Below are 6,000 nucleotides of genomic sequence, written 5' to 3' on the forward strand. Positions count from 1 at the left end.
GGAAGAGTACAAGTAGAAACAGCCATAGGGAGATGGACAGGCAACAGGCTCTTACTCCATCCTCTGCAAACGGAACATGTAAATTATGTAAATTGTTGTGTGCGAATGCTTTGCCTAGGTAAATCACACACCTCTACTTTGGTGAAGGTCTATTCTTGACTGTGTTTGTGATGGAAATGTTTTTCAGTTCAGTTCCATGCATTTTTTTTCTGAATTACAGTACTTACACCTGAATTACACCTTTGTTTAAACTGAGCTAACTTTAGTTTGACTCTGTACTGCAAAAGCAGTGACCCACTGAAGGTGGTGACTGGGAACTGACACCTTTTTCATCACACAAATTAAACTAACAGGTTTCTTCTGTCTTTTTGTTTGTAGGTGCTTCTTGGGCATCAACCCAGAGACGGGCACAAAATCTAAGAGGCAGAGAGGTCACATGAACCAGCAAGTCTGCACTCTTATCAGGAAGCTCATTGACTTCGAATGGATGTGAAAGTGAAAGTGAAAAGTGAAGTGACATTCAGCCAAGTATGGTGACCCATACTCAGAATTTGTGCTCTGCATTTAACCCATCCGAAATGCACACACACAGAGCAGTGAACACACACACACTGTGAGCACACACCCGGAGCAGTGGGCAGCCATTTATGCTGCAGCGCTCGGGGAGCAGTTGGGGTTCGATGCCTTGCTTAAGGGCACCTAAGTCGTGGTATTGAAGGTGGAGAGAGAACTATACATGCACTCCCCCCACCCACAATTCCATCCGGCCCGAGACTAGAACCCACAACCCTTCGATTGGGAGTCCAATCCTCTAACCATTAGGCCACGACTTCCCCATGTCAATCTAATGTAAGCTGTGTTCCAATTTAAGAACGGACTAATGAAACACAGTATCTGTGTTAAAGGAACATGCTGACTTTTTGTGACTTTATCTTATTCCCCGTATCCCCCAGAGTTAGATAAGTCTATACATACCCTTCTTATCTCCGTGCTTGCCGTAAGTCTGTCTGAGGCACCCACTGCTAGCCTAGCTTAGCACAAAGACTGGAGGTAAACAGCTCCAGCTAGCATACTGCTCCCAATAAGTGACAAAATAACACCAACATTTTCCTATTTACATGTTGTGATTTGTATAGTCACACTGACTCTAACCATCTTCTAACCGTATACATACTGGGAACTATATTCTCAGAAGGCGAAGCACTGCTACTTGGGGAGTGATTTTCTCACAGCACCTGAGAAGCCCTGTGGTGAGGAGCAGAGAGTTTGCTCAGAATTGGAGTAAATCACTCCAAAGAAGTAGCAGTGCTTCGCCTTCTGAGAATATAGTTCCCAGTATGTATACAGTTAGAAGATGGTTGTGTCTCATATGACCTTGTTATTTGTACACACTGTGACTATACAAATCACAACATGTAAATAGGAAAATGTTGGCGTTATTTTGTCACTTATTGAGAGCAGTATGCTAGCTGGAGCTGTTTACCTCCAGTCTTTGTGCTAAGCTAGGCTAGCGGTGGGTGCGTCAAACAGAGGCACTCAAGGAGATGAGAAGGGTATGTATGGACTTATCTAACTCTGGGGGATATGGTGAATAAGCTAAAGTCCCAAAAAGTCGGCGTGTTCCTTTAAGCTAGATGTAGTTATGCAGTAAGAAGTTTACTGAAGCTATTAAAGGGTTAGTTCACCCAAAATTGAAAAATCTGTCATTAATTACATCCCCTCACGATGTTCCAAACACAAGAATTTTGTTCTACACAAATTAAGAAAATTTTAAGCAATATGAGAGCTTTCTGATCCCACCTATAGACTACTATGTTATAACCATTTTCAAGTCCGAGAAAGGTAGTAAAACCATCGTTAAAATAGTCCATGTGACTACAGTGGTTCAACCTCAATGTTATGATGCGACGAGAATACTTTTTGTGCCCAATGCAATCACATGCATGATCGAGAACACATCACGTAAACAGCATCGGATACTGGCACAGAAAGGAAAAATGTTGAATAAAGTCGGTATTCTATTTTGTTTTGTTTTGTTTTTGCGCAGTTAAAGTATTCTCGTCGCTTCATAACATTAAGGTTTAACCACTGTATACATATGGACTATTTTAACAATCTTTCCGGGCCTTGAAAGTAAAATAATTGCTGTCCATGGAGGATACAGAAAGCTCTCGGATTTCTTAAAATATCTTAATTTGTGTTCCAAAGATTTTTGGGGTGAACTATCCCTTTAATGTGTTCTATAGTGTCTCCTGATTCAATGTAGAGTTTAGACAGACTGCAAAATAAATGTGTAAAATTAATTGTTTTTACGTTTATTTGATTTTAACATGCCTTGACGTCTAAAAAACATCAAATTTACAGTACTTTACAATAGTTTTAAGTGTAAATTTACATTACTTGCTACTGTGTTGAATTACTATGCAATTTAGCATGCAATTTTTGCTTAAAGGGTTAGTTCACCCAAAAATGAAAATTCTGTCAGTAATTACTCACCCTCATGTTGTTCCAACCCCGTAAGACCTTCTCTCATCTTCGGAACACAAATTAAAATATTTTTGATTAAATCTGAGAGCTGTCTCACTCCTCCATAGGCTTCTAAGGGATTGAAACTTGCTGGCCCAGAAAATGTATTAAAAAATCATTAATATAGTCCAAGTGACTACAGTGGCTCAATCTTAAGTTTACCAAGCAACGAGAATACTTTTTGTGCGCAAAACCCCCCCAAAAATAATGACTTTATTCCACTATTCATTTCCTTCTCTCTGGGCCTCGGGTGAATTCATGTAGTATAACAGCGTAGCGCTTCTGTGTTATACGTCACATGCATCACACACATGACCAGCGTCGGCCAATAGTGAGCCTACGTGTGACGTATAACACAGAAGCGCTACGCTGTTTTACTACATGAAAAAACTCGAGGCCCACAGAGAAGGAAATGAATTGTGGAATAAAGTTTTTTTTTTTTTTTTTTTTTTTTACGCACAAAGTATTTAATAAGGTATATTAAACTTAAGATTGAGCTACTGGAGTCACTTGGACTATATTAAAGATGTCTTTAATACATTTTTCTGGGCCAGCAAGTTTCAAACCCTTAGAAGCCGATGGAGTGATCCAGCTCTCAGATTTCATCAAAAATATCTTAATTTGTGCTCTGTAATTACTGACAGAATTTTCATTTTTGGGTGAACTTACCTTTTAACCTCAATCATGTTACTTTCAGTCCTGTTACTCACGTGAAAAATAATAGGACTGGGTAAAAGTAACAGGAGTGATTAGAGTCCTGGTTTGTTGATTTAATATTAATTGAGAGTACTATTCACATTTTTTTTAATAGTTGAAATTACTTAAATTGTAGACATTTTAGGATTAGTGTTACAATGCGAGCACCATACTTACAGGGAGTCAGTCCACCACAGAGTAACTTAAACTTTTTGTCTTTCTTATCTTTTGTATATAGTGGATAGAACCCACACTATGCAGGTGCCAGCTGCGAGGGAAGGAGAGAGACACCTGCGACCCTCTCTATTCCCACCTTTTTGTCTTTTCTTACATCTCTCTCCCTCACTCTCTCTTCTCTGTCTCTTTCTTTCTCTTTTGACACACATTCCTGTTACCCAGTGTCAATCCCTGTTGCCCAGTGTTTTATTCATGTAATTAAATTGTATTTTACTTCTAAAAAATAAAAGTTATGTCACTGTTTTTATCAGTTTTGTTTGGTCCATCATTTATGCTAGATCACAGTAATAGATAGACATTCACAGTTATGTACAGTAATTCTACAGCTGCTTACTGCTAAATTACAGCAATAGATAGACTAATTTCACAGTTAAATACATTAATTCTACATCTGCTTGCTGCTAAATTACAATAATAGACACTAATTTCACAGTTAAATACATGAATTCTACAGCTGCTTACTGTTAAATTACAGTAATGCGATGTCAGAATTACTGTGAAGTCACAGTATACAGCTGTCATTTCACAATAATTTACTGTAAAAATGTTACAGTAACTTACTGTGAAAGTCATGCAATTATTAACCTGCAATTTATTGTAAATTTAAAGTCAAATAATTAACAGTGTAGAGGGGGCCTGACACTTTGAGAACCATGGCTTTAAACAATACTATTTTTTATTTATTTATTCATTTTCATTAATTCATTAAAATTATATTATTTAAATACCGACATTTGCACTTATAGGTTTCATAAAACACTTTGAAACTATTATAAGAATACAAACATATTGGGAGTCCAACCCTCTAACCATTAGGCCACGACTTCCCAGGTGAGCCGAGACTAGAACTCACAACCCTTCGATTGGGAGTCCAACCCTGTAACCATTAGGCCACGACTTCCCAGGTGAGCATCTAACATGATCATCTGTGATAAAGCAATGCAAAAATAGACACACGGGAATTTATTTATCTGCAGGTTACATGTCGCAATCCGACTCAAATGATTCGCGAACCCGCTCTTAAGTCCCGATCTGACTCAAATGATTCGCGAACCCACTTTGAAGTCGCGATCTAACTCAAATGACGCAAATGATTCGAGAACCCGCTCTGAAGTTGCAATCTGACTCAAATGATTCGAGAACCCGCTCTGAAGTTGCAATCTGACTCAAATGATTCGCGAACCCGCTCTGAAGTCGCGATCTGACTCAAATGTTTCAAATGATTCGTAAAGCCGCTCTGAAGTAGCGATCTGACTCAAATTATTCAAATGATTCGTAAACCCGCTCTGAAGTAGCGATCTGACTCAAATGATTCGTAAACCCGCTCTGAAGTAACGATCTGACTCAAATGATTCTCGAACCCCCTCTGAAGTAGCGATCTGACTCAAATGATTCAAATGTTTCGTAAATCCGCTCTGAAGTAGCGATCTGACTCAAATGATTCGTAAACCCGCTCTGAAGTAGCGATCTGACTCAAATGATTCGCGAACCCGCTCTGAAGTGGCGATCTGACTCAAATGATTCGCGAACCCCCTCTGAAGTAGCGATCTGACTCAAATGATTTGCAAACCCGCTCTAAAGTCGCGATTTGACTCAAATGACGCAAATGACTCAAATGATTCGCGAACCCGCTCTGAAGTCCCGATCTGACTCAAATGATTCAAATGTTTCGTAAACCCGCTCTGAAGTAGCGATCTGACTCAAATGATTCAAATGATTCGTAAACCCGCTCTGAAGTAGCTATCTGACTCAAATGATTCGCGAACCCCCTCTGAAGTAGCGATCTGACTCAAATGTTTCGTAAACCCGCTCTGAAGTAGCGATCTGACTCAAATGATTCGCGAACCTGCTCTGAAGTAGCGATGTGACTCAAATGATTCGCGAACCCCCTCTAAAGTAGCGATCTGACTCAAAATGCATATATCTATGAGGTCCATACTTTCTCCCGAGGTATATTCTCCACAATGCTATTCCAATTAGGTATTATGTAAGGCATTGGTATTATCTCTCTCTGAAAGAGAGCTCTAATTTTATAGTTATTTTTTTCTTGATCTGCAGAAAAGCAAACATTTCCGATCATTGTGTCAGTTAAATTCAGAGTGTAAGAACATGGCCATGTACTTGCAATACCTTGTTTGGTTCACATTTGTCTGCTGTGCTGTAAATAAGCAGTCGTGGAGCAAAAAGCCCAACTCATCTGGTTCAACGTGTCGAGGACTTTATTTCATATGACTTTATTATTGTTTGCAGCAGTACAAATAATCTGATAGTCTGTAAAATGTGTTTTGGTAAAATCTGTATCTAGGTAAATTGCTTTAATCGAGAATTGATGAAGAAGTGATGATTATAACCATGAGTTAATAATAATAATAATAACAATGACAGTTACAAGCACACTTTCTGTTGTTCATAATAATAACAACAATTTATTAATATTACTATTCATATTAATATTCAACTTGCAATGTAAGCAGTCTTATTTTGAAGCTACAGGTCTTTATTGGGAAGTTTAAGGCGGTGCCTTTTACAAGACCACGCCTA

This window comes from Carassius gibelio, chromosome B14 (assembly GCF_023724105.1).
Source record: "Carassius gibelio isolate Cgi1373 ecotype wild population from Czech Republic chromosome B14, carGib1.2-hapl.c, whole genome shotgun sequence".
In the NCBI taxonomy this organism is placed as follows: domain Eukaryota; kingdom Metazoa; phylum Chordata; class Actinopteri; order Cypriniformes; family Cyprinidae; genus Carassius; species Carassius gibelio.